This window comes from Peromyscus leucopus, chromosome 11, assembly GCF_004664715.2.
Source record: "Peromyscus leucopus breed LL Stock chromosome 11, UCI_PerLeu_2.1, whole genome shotgun sequence".
NCBI classification, from domain to species: domain Eukaryota; kingdom Metazoa; phylum Chordata; class Mammalia; order Rodentia; family Cricetidae; genus Peromyscus; species Peromyscus leucopus.
In genome coordinates this window covers 40,072,816-40,087,557 of record NC_051072.1, presented here as the reverse complement: position 1 = coordinate 40,087,557, position 14,742 = coordinate 40,072,816, and positions in this window count along the sequence as shown.

Below are 14,742 nucleotides of genomic sequence, written 5' to 3'. Positions count from 1 at the left end.
TCAATTACAAAAAACAGGGTTATGCTATTTGTCAGAAAATAAATACAACCAAAGCTAATCATAATACGTGAATCAATCCAGTCTCAGGAAGAGAAATGGCAGGTTTTCTTTTAATCTCTGATGGTAGATTTTATAATAGTATAAAATTATGTGTGTATATATGACATAGAAACAGACGGAAATGCTGAGGAATGAAGGGGGTGAGAAAGAGGAGGGGATATGTTCAATATATATTAAATATGTATGGAAATGTCTTTTTGTAGTACAGAACCATGAATAATGAACATAGACAATGAAATCAATAGGCCAGAATATAGGTACTTTGTACAATAATAAAGAAGTAAAAGATGTTCTAGGAACTATGGTTGTTCTTCCATCATATGAAGACATAGTTTGAAGGAACCATCTGTGAGAGGGAAGACCTCACCAGACACCAAATTTATTGGACCTTTGACCTTGGACTTACCACACTCCAGAAAACAAACTCTTGTTGCATACAAGCTCCCAGGTTTATAGAATTTTGCTATAGTGATCCAAACAGATTCGGGCAGCCCTCTCAATAGGCAGAAGGTCTAAATAGTTGAATTAAGCATCCAAAATGTGAAAATACGTGCCTGACCTCAGGGAGCCACCTAAAGATCTATTTCTCTGGTGTAGTTAGCTAGAATCTTTTGTGCCTGTGCCTGATCCAGCTCAGTTTAACACAGTGCTTCTCCAATGGGGACAATTTTGACTGTATGAACATTAGGCAATGTCTAGAGACATTTTTGTTTGTAACAACTAGGGAAAGACCACAGAGTAATTTTTGGCATATGGATTGACAAATGGGTGAGGGAAAACAGAGTCTAGAAATATACACACATTATATAGTAACTTAATTTTTTAGATGCCAAAGTAATTAAATGAGAGGATGGAAAGTCCTGTTAATAAATGATATTAGCATAAGTAACATACATATGGAAAAATTGAATCTTCACCTCCAAGTTCATACCACAAAAGAAAATTAATGCAAAACAGAGCCTGAATTAAAAATTAAAATATGTCTAGAAGAGAACATGGTACACACAAACACTTGTGCATACACACCCATACACACATACATATACATTCACACACAACACATATACATACACACACAAAATATATTTTCAAATTAGTGATAGGCTAAGATGTTTTTAACCGACTATTGAAAATAACCATAGGTACTAACAAGTTAGATTGCTCATTAATAGGCGTGACTAAGCAAGTGAGTAAGCAAGCCACTGGTGGAGTTGCAAGATTCACGAAGTACGTGTCACAAAGGAGTGAGTCAATTTCAAGTAAAGAATTCTACACAGAACAAGAGAAAGCTCTCTCTACAAACTTCAGTAAAAATAGATAAAGTACTTCGGTTGACACTTCCCAGATGTCCAGTTAACACAGTAGGGAGAGTCAGCATCGTCGGTCTTTGGGGAAATCCATTGACAAGCACAATAAGATAGCACCAAGTACACCCTGGAGAGGCCAACGTTAAAGATTGATGATACACCACTGACGAGGAGCTGGAGCTACCAGACTCTTAGCCGGGAAAAACCCACGTCCTTATCAACAGTACAGTGGATGAACGATTTGTCACCCCTCTACGCTGTCATAGAATCTATGGAAATGAGCCACTGACTCATCTGACCATGTGGGTAAATCTCACAGGCACAATTCTGGGCTAGAGAGTGAAGAAAAAGCCCTGTCATGCCTCATATGATTCCATTTCCAGGAAATTCCAAAACAAAATTAAAAGAAAAAAATATGACTGCTTTTGGGAAAGAAGATTGGTTAAGAGTATTTTCTTGAACATGTAAACATCCCATTACATAGTAAGGCCACAGGTTATTTGTGTGTTTCCACTGGTCAAAACTGTGTTCCTAGGCTTTATGCATTTTTCCTGCCCATAAATTTATCTGAAGGACCCTTAAGATGTTAAGAGTCTGAAGCAGTAGAAAATAGAGTTCATTTTAAACAAGCAAATTCTTGTTTGCTTTTTTATGTTATATTTTCTTTTGTGTTTTTATTATACCATGTATACTACATGTATGTACAAATTAAAGGGGTTCATTAAAACATCTGTACAGATGTATACAATCGACTTGGAGCATATTCATTCCTTCTCTCTCTTCTTCCTTTCTTCCACTACTACTACTTCTGCCCTTCCAGTTCTGTGTCCTCCTCCTCTCCCCAGCTTCCACACGAGAGAGAGTGGCACTATTTGTTTTTGTGCAGTTGGTTTATTTCACTTATCTGTGTTTGTTGTTGGCATTAGAATATAATGGCAGAGAGAGCACAGCCCTGTCTTACACATGATTTTAGAAGGCATGTTTTCAGTTCTTCCTCATCCAATGTGATATTGTCTGTATGTTTGTGACTTCCAGTCTTAGTTATATTATTTGAGATTTTTGATTTTGTTAAATGTAGGTGTTGACAGCAGTAACTTCCCTTCTAGAACTAAATTCATTTTGGGAAGGAACTGGAGGAGTAGAGGGAGGGGAAATAATATTCAGGATACATTATGTGAGAAAAGAATCTACTTTCCTTCCACCCTTTCCCCCAGCAGCATTCCCTGAACTTGGCTCAATGTTTGGCTGTGGGTCTCTGCATCTGTTTCCATCAGTTGCTGCATGCAGCCTCTCTGATGACAGTTGGGCTAGGGACCAATCCCAGCACATCTCATAGACAGGACACACTGCAGGGAGAAGGTTATGTGCCTGGGTTGGTGTCCCACTCCATCTGCCACAAGGCTTGCCTGGTCCCAGGAGAAGGTCAGTTCAAGCTATGTATCCACTATCCCTAGGAGTCTTGGCTGGGGTCATCCTTGTAGATTCCTGGGAGTTTCCCTAGTACCAGGTTTCTATCTGATCCTGAAATGTTCCACCATTTCCGGTTGTCTTTTCAGTACTCCCACCCCCCCAACCCTCCAGTTCCCATCCCCACCTGCCCTCAGTCCACTCACAAAAATCTCTTCTGTTTTCCCTTCCCAGAAAGATACAAGCCCTCCTTGTTACCTAGCCTCTCTGGGTTTTGGGATTGTAGTGTAGCTATCCTTTACAGCTAATATCCACTTATAAGTGAGTACATACCATGTTTGTCTTTCTAGGTCTGGGTTATCTCACTTGGGATGATTTTTTTTCTAGCTCCATCCATTTGCCTTTAAATTTCACAATGCCATTGTTTTTAACAACTGAGTAATACTCCATTGGGTAAATGTATCACATTTTCTCTATCCATTTTTTGGTGAGGGATTGTAGTAGCCAGAGGGGTCAATGACATCATAAGAGAATCCACAGAATCAACTAACCTGAACCCATAGAAGCTCACAGAGACTGAACCAACAACCAGGGAGTCTGCTTGGGACTGACCTAGGTCCTCTGCATATATGTGACAGTTGTATATCTTGGTCTTCTTATGTGACTCCTAACAGTGGAAGTGTAGGGGCTGTCTCTGACTCCTTTGCTGGCTTTGGAACCATGTTCCTCATACTGGGTCACCTTGTCCAGCTTTAATACAAGGGAGGTGCTTAGTCTTATTGCAACTTGATATGCAATGTTTTGTTGATATCCATGGGAGGCCTGCTCTTCTCTGAATAGAAACAGAGGAGGAGTAGATTGGGGGTGGTCAGAGGGGAGGTGGAGGGAGGGACTGGGAGGAGAGCAGGGAGGGAAAACTGTGATCTGGATGTATAATAACAATAAATATTTAAAAATAAATAAATAAATCTACTTACAATAAAAGGAAAAATATTTTATAAAAACTATATTCATTGTATCCCATCTTTGCAGTGAATAAAATTTAAGTTGTTGAGAACTTTCCTTAGATTCTAAATGATAGAAAACTTATTTACAAATTTTATTGACCGAGAGCCACAAAATATGTATCTTACCATCTAATGTATGTTTACTATGTGCCTATTAGTGTGTGTGTATTTTATGTGTGTGTGAGAGAGACCATGACACACACACACACACACACACACACACACACACACACACACACGGAGAGGGAGAGGGAGAGGGAGAGAGAAAGAGAGAAATGGAGTCTTAATATGTAGTCTGGGCTGGCAATGAACTTACTTACTCTGTAGTCTGGTTAGCCTGAAACTCTTTATTTAGTCTTTCTGTCTTGTCTTCCTGAGTGCTGTGCTGGGAGTATAAATGTAACCACCTCCCTCCCTCCCTCCCTCCCTCCCTCCCTCCCTCCCTCCCTCCCTCCTTCCCTCCCTCCCTTCCCTCTCCCCCTCTCCTTCCCTTCCTCATCCCCTTCCTTCCCATTTTTGTAACTTATTGTACAGAAGCATGTGTCTCATGATGATTTTGCCTTTTAAATGTTTAAAACAGGTTACATAGGATAAATACTACAATGATTAAATTCAGGTAACCCAATGAACGGAAATGTGATAAATAGAAATTCTGTGAGACACAGTATTTTTAAATAACCGAAGAAGTTTTAAAACTATGTGTGCCTCCTTAAACAATTAGAGAACGACTTTGATGCTACTTGGAGTTCTACTTCCAAAGTTTGCCTTTGCTGTAGAAAGGTGTCAGGAATCACACATCACTGAATGCAGGTCACATTCTTTTATATTTTAATAAGTCCTCCAGACTGATGTGAATGATTCTTTTCTTTCTTTCTTTTTTTTTTTGGGGGTGCTAACTTGTATTTAAATTTCAATGTAATTAGCTTCTCCAGTGTACTGTACAAACACATTTTTAAATTGTAATTACACAATAAAAATGAGTTCAGGTATGCTAGTTTTGTCTAGTATTTCATGACAAAGTTTTTTAAGTAAACTGATAGTCTGTGTTAAGTATATGCCTAGTGACTCTTCAATAAGAACATCTTAGGAAGTAGTCTATCATCTTTTCTCATTAAAAAAAATAGGAAAATAAATTGATGCTCTTGAAAATGAATATGACCTTGGAGAAAGATGCCATAACTGGAGAAGAGATCCCTACAACCACAAGGAAGCTACAGATGACTTCTACATCCACTGCCAAAGATCTCTTCTGCTTTGGGCCATGTAACCACATAGGATAGGCAACTTATGATTGGTCTTGTGTTCCAAGGACATTATTATGAAACCTGATCTTAGGGCTGATAAAAATGAAAGATGTTCCGCTTGTCTTATGTTGTTGAACATTTTTGCTTTTTTAGTTTTGTTATTTTGTTTTGTTTTAAGATATATAAACTGTGGAATTTGTTAAAATAGATTTCTTGGTTATAAAACTTGATAGAATTAAGAGACTGTTGAGTAAGTTTAGGCCTGTTACTTTGGAATTAATTTGCACTTGAATTTTTATGTCTAACTTTTCTGAAGCCGTATCTAAATTCATCATTATAAAATGACACTGTGATAAAGAATGCAGACATTCTATTAGAGAATCCTTAGAGACTTTGGGAAGACATGTTTCTCACATTGTTTCTAATCATGCTCCATTTTCTTTTTTTTTTTTTGGTTTTTCGAGACAGGGTTTCTCTTGTGTAGCTTTGCGCCTTTCCTGGAACTCACTTGGTAGCCCAGGCTGGCCTCGAACTCACGGAGATCCACCTGGCTCTGCCTCCCAAGTGCTGGGATTAAAGGCGTGCGCCACCACCGCCCGGCTCATGCTCCATTTTCTTATGGCCTAAGAATTATTCAGTAAAGATTTGTGGCATAAATATAAAAGAACAGTTTGTTTGCAGTATGCCTAATTCATTTAAATAATATGTGTTAACGTGGTGCCTTGAAAGTGGTTTGCCTTCAACTGTTTAAATGATGGGCTTTACTTAGCCATGACTAGACCATATCTAGAATCTCATAATCCTCAGATACTAGAAACCAAAATGTGTGTGTGTGTGTGTGTGTGTGTGTGTGTGTGTATACATTTTCCCCTTCATCTTTTAATGGGCATCTAGACTGATTCCATATCTTTGTTACTGTGAATACTGTGTGTAGAAACACTTGTTTGTGTAGGCACAAGTGAAGGTCAGAAATTGACAATGTTATGTCTTTTTTTAATTCTTTTGATTATTATTCTTTTTTTTAGTTTTTAGTTTTTTGAGACAGGGTTTCTCTGTGAAACAGTTTTGGCTGTCTTGAAATTCACTTTGTAGGCCAGGCTGGCCTTGAACTCACAGAGATCCACTTGCCTCTACCTCCCAAGTGTTGGGATTAAAGGCATGCACCATCAGTACCTGACCTTTTTTCTTAATTCTTAATTGCATCTCTCTCTCTCTCTCTCTCTCTCTCTCTCTCTCTCTCTCTCTCTCTCTCTCTCTCTCTCTCTCTCTTTGATCCAGGGTCTCTCACTGTACTTGGAGCTCACTGTTTTAGCTACAGAGGTTGGCTAGTGGGACCCAGGGATTTTCCTATTTCCATCTCTACCTGCTAGGATTACAGATACGTGTTGCCATGCCCAGCTGTCATGTGAGTGCTAGGGAATCCAAATCAGAGCCTCATGCTTGTATGGCAGACTCTTTATCCACTGAGCCATTTCCTCAGACTATGAACCAAATTTAACAAATGCAGCATCATATTTTGCTCTGGTTGCATAGCATTATTAGAAAACTATGGACATTTTATTTTTAAATAATAAATTTTGGTTATTAGAAAATAATGTGTGTCTTAAAAGTATTTCATAATGTGGTTCTCAGTGTATATACATGGATATCAATACACACACACACACACACACACACACACACACTAACCTAAAATATAAAATCCTGTATTTCGTCTTAGTCTTTCATTTTAAATGTTTTTCTGTGTGACTGAAGGACTCTATAATCCACATACCATTCCTTCCTTGTTAGTAATTCCTCCATATTATATATAATGTTTTAGTGGTCATCTACGTGCATACATTTTTTATTTGCAGTTGGGATTACTTAAAATAGATCACCAGCTGTGAAAATGCAGGTCAGAGGCTTCTCCACAGTATTCTGTGTAAGCATACTTGGCTCATTATTTGCTTGCTAAACATACATATTATAATTTTATTTTGTTATTTTTAAGTGAATCTCATTGCTTAAGTTTGCATTTTTGAATAACTAGTGAGATTAAAATTTGAACGTTCATCTCCCCAGGTTCTGCTTTTGGCATGATTTTGTTTATTTAATTTAGAATTTTCTTAAAGATTAGGATCACCTCTTTCTCTAAAGACTTTATTCTTGTGCATCTTATTTTAATGGATGGCTTTTGTGTTTATCATTTAAGTGTTGTTTGATTTCAAAATAAAGAAGTAAAAAAGAGTGAGAAAACTGACATCATTTGACACTGTTTTATAAAAAGAAGTCCACAGACATGGAGAACCTTTGTGATCTTATTATTAGATAAAATTCATAGTATGACATATAATCTGTGACATACAGTTGGGTTTGATTCCTGCAGTGACATTGCTTTAAAACTATAGTGAAGGGAAGGCAACTAGTTAACTTGTTTTCTACTTGCTTCAGAATGTCCAGCACTGGAAGCAATATTATCAGTCCTGAATCTCCATGTCAAGATGGTTTGTGGCAATGTCAAGATGCTGAAACCATGCCTAGGTCATTGCTCATTAAAGATCCTCTTTGGGCCAGCAGAAACCAAGAAAAGGATGCAAAGTCACATCCCTTCAAGACAGCGCAGAATGTTCTGTTCTTAAGGAAATATTCAGAGCTCTGTCTTGCTGTTAGAGCACTTACTAGTCATCTGTTTGTATTTTTGCTTGTCTTGTTTTCTTAGAAACAGTGAATATATTGGGGAAAGGACATTTAAAAATCATTATACTTTTGCTTTTTCTGTGTAGACCAATGTTCTTACCATTTATTATATACTAATATTTCCCCTGTGGAATGTTACAGAACATTTACAGCATGATTTATTTCATACTGATAAAGCAGTATCCTCTGCCAGTTATTTCTTGTTAGGCATTTAACTTTGGAATTTTGGGCAAGTATTAATTAATTCTTCGCCTTTTTTGGACTTTTTGCCTCCTTGAGACCATGAGGATGCTACCTCCCTGTCTGTTCCCTTATGTCTTACAATCTTTAGTTTCTCACTTCATTGATCTGTACCGTCTGTTGTACTCTCAGCCTTTGTTTTTCTGTTACTGTGATTTCACATTCTCTCAGCCCGCCCCATCAGTTACTGCATGAAAGGGCTGATCATAGGTTCTGTATATTCATACACTATGATCATGAGTAGACATTGCTCCTACTCTCATACATAGATGGGCAAATGTTGATCTTTTTTCTATTTAGCATTTGCCTTTCTACTATCTAAGCATGTTGATTTCTTATCAGTCAATTACTAAAGGTCATCAGATGACCACCATCTTTCCCAGGAAGCACTCAGAACTTTGGTATATTGTGAACCCACTTAATTTAGCAATTTGGGAAAAAATCAATCCAACAGCATGAGATGAAAGATAGCTTATAAAATTGTGGTGTCTCTAAGGTGATATTCTTTTTTTTTTTCAAACCAGACTGGATATACCAATCTGGCACTGTTATCACTGAAGGTTCCTGATTCCTTTTGAAGGCATAGAAATTTCTATAAAAATGGAAATAATTACACATTTAATTGCAGTCCCAAAAATTTGCATTCTTGGATGAAACTGGCTTAAGCCCCTGTCCCACTATTGCTGTAATCACAGTACTGTCTACTGTTAATTTGCATTTTAATTGAGCTTTAAACACTTAACTAGAGGATGGTCCAATAGAAGATTCTATAATGATCTCAGTAATTGGTAGGCAAGAGTTATTTTTTTTTTTTTGTTGCTACTTTAGCAGAGAGAAATCTGTCCAATAGGGGTGTGGAAGAGCTGATAACCTTCAAAACAGACCCTTTACTTTGGGGCTTTGATGAGAAAACCAGGCAATAGAAATGGAGAAATCAGAAGAGACAGGTGTCAAGGGATTGCTGTGGTGTGGAGGATCACTCAAATTGTTGAAATCCATGCTAGAACCTTTCACCAGTTAGGGCAGAATGTTGTCTCCATTGTGAGTCCCGTAAGATACACTTAATTCAGATATGCCAGACCTGACATTTTTTTGTTGTGATTTTTGTATCTTTAAGGACTTTTAAAAGCAGCCTACACTGGATTTTGTTTCGAACTCACTGATTTAAATGTTAAGAACATTTTCCTAATCCATTTCTTTAAACGACTTTGGGGAAAGACGTGAAAGTAAGGTGACTGACTCTCAAATGATCTGCATTTAGAAGAACGTTCTTTAAATTGTGAAAACAGAGTGCTGGCGTCTTCCTCGTGATCCAGGAAGATAGTTTTGTGGGCACAGCAGGTGTTGACTCGAATATAATTATATGTTTCTTCTGTGGTTTCTCATAGGTGAGTCAGCAGCTTTAGTTTATGATGAAATTAACAACCTATAAGTGATTCTGAAGAAGGAATTCTCAGAAATATAATGAATAAATGTCATGGTGTGGTGGAAATGAAGTGCTAAAGTGAAATAGTCTTATCCCACTGTGATCTCGGATGTTCTTGTTGCAATTATGGTCATAGTGTCAGGAATAAAATTCAGTCTGACAGGGGAGTGAACAAAACTGCCTTATGTTCTCGGGAGAAAATGTGAATGATTATTTGTGAATGAGAAACTTCAAACTGCAGTGTAATAAGACGCCAGCTGTAGAACAACTAGGGTGGCTCTTAAGCTTTTAAAAATAAACTTTACTGAGTGATGAGTTTTTAAATGTCTGATCACAAGAGAATTGCCTGTGAGACAAACTATCGAGTTATATAAAAGACTCCTTAGGGTCAGTAAACTTCTTTTGTGTGTGGATTCCCAGTTCACTCTCTTTAGCTCAATTTTTACTGTGTGTTCAGTCATGAGCTAAAACCCACAATCTGTTCATTTTATTATATTTTGTTTTGCTAAGTGTAGTTATATGAAGGAAAAAGCAAAGAGACATAACTTTTTTGGGGGAGAAAACGATATTTGCATTCTGAATCTAGAAATCTACCTAGCAGCTGAGATGGACTAATAAATATGTAATAAGTTTTAAGGCCAAAAGCAGATGCTGACTACTGTTCTGGGGTAAATGATCATTTAACCTCTTACTATAATTATTTGAGGTAAGATAAGTTATTGAGGAAGAATCATCAATATACTCTCTCTGTAATATTATCCAGGAAGTTTGTGACACTGAGGAAAACCATGCTTAAAGATCTCAGGAAGAAAATAATGTGGACCAGTTAATGTTAACAGAGTCTTAGATGCCAATAGATCTTGTGCAAATTCAATACAGTTTATAACAACAACAACAACAAACCTCAAAAGGCTAAGAAAATGAGTTTTCTATTGGAATATTTCAATCAGTTCAGGAAACAGGATTCTATTAAAACATTTTATTTAGCTCCAGTTACAGTCAATCCTTCTTAAATAAGTAAGTGGATGCTCTCTAATGGTTCAGGGATGTTACAGATAAGCTACTTGGGTCACATATTTACTTTCCTGTGGGAGTTTATACAAAAAAGCAAAGGCACACAAATACCAGTTGTCAAAGTGTTGAGGGTGTTGGTGTCCCATGAAGGCTAGAGACAATAACTGATTTAAGAACTCAGTCATTTCCAATCATTTTAGAAACTTAAGGGACATTACTTAGAAAATATAAAAAAGAAAAAGGTCTACTTAGGTGAGGATATAAGGAGACATGATATTATTGTAGGGAAGACTTGATTTCATCCGCATAGGATGTTTATATTCAGAAACAAGATTGTAGAGATATCATGATAGAGGGAGACATCATGGGGATAGGGAAAAATTGGGTGCTAAGGAAATTTCCAGGAATTCCCAAGCATGACCTCAGTTTAGACTACTAGCAATACTGACTGGAGAGAGTGCCTGAACTGGCTTACCCCAGCAATCAGATTGGTGAATACCCTGTCATCATAAAACCTTCATCCAGTAACTGATGGAAGCAGATGCAGAGATCCGCAGGCAAACACCAGGCCGAGCTCCAGGAGTTCAGTTGAAGAGAGCAGAGAGGGATTCTATGAGCAAGGGCATCAAGATCATGATGGGGAAACCTACAGAAACAACCAAACTAAACTAGTGGAAACTCATGAAATTTAGATCAAGAGCTGTGGAGCCTCCACAGGTCTGGACTATGCCCTCTGCATAGCGAGACAGTTGTGTAGCTTGATTTGCTTGGGGGACCCCCAGCAATAGGATCAGAATCTATCCCTGGTGTATGAGCAGTCTTTTTGGAGCCCACTTATATGATGGGATACCTCACACAGTCTTGAGGCAGGGTGAGGGGCTGGGACTTGCCTCTACTAAATGTGCCTCACCATGAGAGGCCTTACCTTCTTGTAGGAGGGAATGGGAAGTGGGTTGGAAGGTGGAGGCTGGAGGGGTGGGAAAAGTGAAGAGGGGATCTTTGATTAGTATGTAAAATGAATAAAAAAATTTTCTTGATAAGAAAAAAGAAACATGATTGTATGTGCATATAGAAACATTTATGTGTGTATGTGTTTAAGAATTCTGTCCCATCTTGGCTTAAGAAAATTTAAAGTTTTTAATTTTATGTTTGCCAATTCATTTCTACATGTGAAACAGTGAACTAAGTGCTAGAAACATGGAATATCCAAGAACTTCAATCAATTCTTACCTTTTTTTCCAATATAATATTTTTATTGATTTGGGAATTTTACATCATGTACCCTGATTGAACTCACTTCCCAGTCCTTCCAGGTCAGCACTCCCACCTTGTTACCTCCCCTGAAAAAAGAAGAAGAAGAAAAGGAGGAGGAATATAGGAAGAAGGAGGAGGAGGAGGAGGAGGGAAGAGGAGAAGGAAGGAGCAGAAGGAAGGAGGAGAAGGAGGAGTAGAGGAAGAAGAGGAGGAGGAGGAGGAGAATGAAGACAGGAAGAAGAGAAAGACAGGAAGAAGAAGAAGGATGAGGAGGAGAAGGAGAAATAAACGACAACAACAGCAGCAACAAATAAATCAAGTCCAATCTGTGATGCCCATGTACTCACTGGAGCTTTGAGGTAGTAGGAAAGTCAAGAACAGTTGTCTAGAGGCAAGCAGTAGTTCTCTGAGACATCCAGGGGGCACCTCTTCTACACAGCAGCACCATGGAGGAGTCCATCTCTGGGATCCTCCACCCAAATGACAGCTGTGTGAGCTGCACATCTAGCAGACAGTGCATTTGTTGATAGAACTTTAGTATTTTATTCTGTGTTAAAGATGTTCTTCCTCTAGATGTTAAGTTCCTAGAGACCACAAAGCTTGTTCTTAGTATTCTGTGGTGTCTAAACTAGCACCTTGCACAGAGAGCAGGCACCTAAGACTGACATTTGGAGTGCAACTCAGATGTTTGCTTGTTGGGAAAATAAAAATGTCTCACAGATAGGCATGGCTATAAGATGAGGGGCTTGTTCCTTGTCTAGTTTCTCACAGCTTTCATAATTGTGTTATGTGGCTGAGGCCATCATCGGCAGAGCTGTGATGGAGGCAGCTTACCATTCATTTTTGAATTATGAAAACCTTGCTGGCATTCTAAAGTCTAATCCTTTTGTGGGTAAAGCTTTTCTTATTGTGGGAAAGGATAGAGCTAAATATCTCTAAGCCACTCTGTTAATTTTTTTAAAAATATTTGTTAAGAAGTCACCTTTTACTCCAACTTTACATTCAATTTGTGTTCATTCCTACCTACCTAACACTAAGTCAATACTCAAGATTGCTTAGGAGCCTTCTTATTTTTCTCAGCTATAAGCTCCATTTCATTTTAAATGATTGTATAGCTGAAGCAAATGATCCGTGAAGCATATGAATAAAAATGAGGGCGAACTTTTCATGCTTAAATAGCTATCATGGTAGTCAGTGTAATGGGCTGGAATTTTAAAAATAATCAATGATGAATCACGCCATGCCCATATCATCTTATCCTATGGGTTCCACAGAGACATCATTTGTAGATGTTCTGAGTACATTTTTCTTTTGCTAGAAATGTACGAAGAGTCTTATTTTATGCAAACAAGTATCTTTATTTCAGAGTACAAGGGCCTTTGGAGAGCAAATGCAAGGAAAAGAGCTGTGGAGGGGTGGTTTTCATTTTTGCCATAGACGGTCTTTGCAAATGTTAGTTCTTTACACAACAGCGCTTAGGTATCAAAAACTGCCTGTCATATTTCATGGGAATGTATAGCCATATAGCTTCCTCTAGGGTCTGTATAACTTTCTCTTGTCACTATAGAGACAGAGTAGCTCTGCAATTTCTTGAGCATTTCCTACAGCACAGTAAACAGTTACTATATTTTCCAAAGTACTGCGACAGCAGATTGGATGTAGCCTGAATTCATGGTGATGGAAAGATGGGCACCCTGTTTACCTGAACCTATCCAGTCAAACTATCCTCATGTACACTAGCTGTTTCTTTGAAGTATTTAATCAGGGACAGTAAAAACCTGTCTCTCTTTCAAGCACCATGAAAGTATATAAAAACATGCTTCTCATATCTCAGATCCTGATGGTTACATCTGAAGCCACTTTTCGAGCAATGTGAGGCCACTGGCTTTTCTTGAAAAGTGCCATTCACTTGTCAACATTTGTACAGACAGAACTGAAAGGAATTCGTAAGGTTATCTTACTGTGACCCACCATTGATGAGGCTGGGAGGTTGTGGGCAGCACATCGCTGTGTGCATTTGTGTGGTGGTAAAGTGAGACAGATAAGGTCTATTGCATTGTGCTCACCTTAGTAGTGTGACATATATCTATAGCCATTATTTAAAACTGTTCCTCTCCACTCCGCTTCTCCCTTTTGATGCCATGTTTTTTAAAACTTTATTTCCTTATTCTTAAATCCCAAATATGGAATTTCCTTTTCTATAGGCTTTTTAAAATGTAATTTTTATTTTTGATAATTTTTTACATCATTTCCCTTCTTCCCCCTCACTCCTTCACTCCCTCCCATGTATCCCTGATTCCTCTCAAATTCATGACCTGCTGGTGTCCTGGTCCTCTGTTCCTAATAATCTTTCTTCTCTATTTCATGTTTCTTGAATCTTAGATGTAGAGGTTGTATTGTCGAAATATCAGTTGGGACTGGGCTCCCCACAGTTACTTCTTCTCTGCATTTCTACCAGTTTTGTGGGTCTCTGTAATAGTCTCTGTCTTCTGGGAGGAAAAAGTGTTTTTAATACAGGCTCTAAATTTTCTGTGGGTATAGGTATTTAGAATATTGTTAGAAACTCTGTTGACTTAGGAAATGGCAGTAGCTGGTTCTTCTCTAGGGTCCTGGATGGTTGGTTCAGTTTACAGTACTGGCATGAGTTTCTTCATGTTGAGTAAGTCCACAGCTGTTGGTTATCCTCAAGATGCAAGTGCCACTATTGTACCATTGCGGAAATGTTTCCAGGCCAGTCACTGTTGTGGTTGGTAGGCACCGTGGCTGGGTAGTACTATTGATTGCTTTTCCCCCTTGGCAGCTTACACAGTGCCTTACAGGGTCATTACAGGTAGACCTCAGGGAGGAGGCTTCCAGGGTAAAGGCAATAGCTATGCTGTTTTCCATGTGTTTGTGTATTTTGATTAAGGGACTTTTCTAGTTCTAACAGGGAGCTTCAGCTATATTCCTTTTTCTTTTTTTGTATAATTCTTTTTTAAATAAGCAGAGCTCTTTGAAAAACAATGAAGAGCAGGATTCCTTCTATCCATTGCTCTTTAGTCATCTGAGTGGCTAAGCAGGCAGTACTTCCCCTTAAAATCTTCACATTGATATCTGCCACATTC